Source organism: Trypanosoma cruzi (genome assembly GCF_000209065.1).
Source record: "Trypanosoma cruzi strain CL Brener chromosome Unknown tcruzi_1047053401625, whole genome shotgun sequence".
NCBI classification, from domain to species: Eukaryota; Euglenozoa; class Kinetoplastea; order Trypanosomatida; family Trypanosomatidae; genus Trypanosoma; species Trypanosoma cruzi.
Genome location: NW_897897.1, coordinates 194 through 868, shown reverse-complemented (window position 1 = coordinate 868; position 675 = coordinate 194). Strand labels below are relative to the sequence as shown.

The 675-nt window shown below is 51.4% G+C and overlaps 1 non-coding gene across 1 annotated transcript; it reads left to right on the top strand.

The window, feature by feature from the left end:
• The first annotated feature begins 326 nt into the window (after positions 1-326).
• Positions 327-438, top strand: Tc00.1047053401625.10. Its single transcript, XR_008253943.1, has one exon. It is a non-coding gene; the product is annotated as a spliced leader RNA (transcript).
• Positions 439-675: the final 237 nt, after the last annotated feature.

Sequence of the window (675 nt, the reverse complement as noted above, 5' to 3'; positions counted from 1 at the left end):
TGCCTGCATTTTTGTTGTGCTTCACCTTTTTTCCGTCTTGTTCCTTTTATTCGCCTTTTTTCCGGGTATGCCGCGGTTTTTCCTGTGTTTTCCGGTGTTTTTGCTTTGCTCGCACACTTGGGTGCATTTGGTGTTCCACACTCGCCATGTGGGTTTTTTTCGCCCCCTGACGCCGTCCACGGCGCTATCCCGGGGCCGACGTCCCGGACCCTGACCCCTCCCCAGTGTGGCCTGGGAGGGGGGGGGGGGGTTTTTGTACACGGTCCCAAGTGCCGCGAAGGACCCCTCATCAAAATTGAAAACCGTTGTGGAACACAACTCCTTTCAACTAACGCTATTATTGATACAGTTTTTGTACTATATTGGTACGCGAAGCTTCCAACCCGCCTTTGGCGGTTATGTTTGGTCAATTTCTTTTGACCGGGGTTTACGGACCCCTTTTTTTTTTTTTTTTTGTGGGTCTGTCCGCCATATATACCCCTATATATATATACCCATATATATATAGCCCCGTACCCCCTCGTGCGGCTGCCCCCCCCCCCCCACGTTGCGTGTCCGCCACCTCCTTCGGGCCCCCTCATTTTCGCTTCATGGCTGCTATTGCCTGCATCTTTGTTTTGTTTTGTGTTTTCTCCGTCTCGATCCTTTTATTCGCCTTTTTTCCGCGTATGCCGC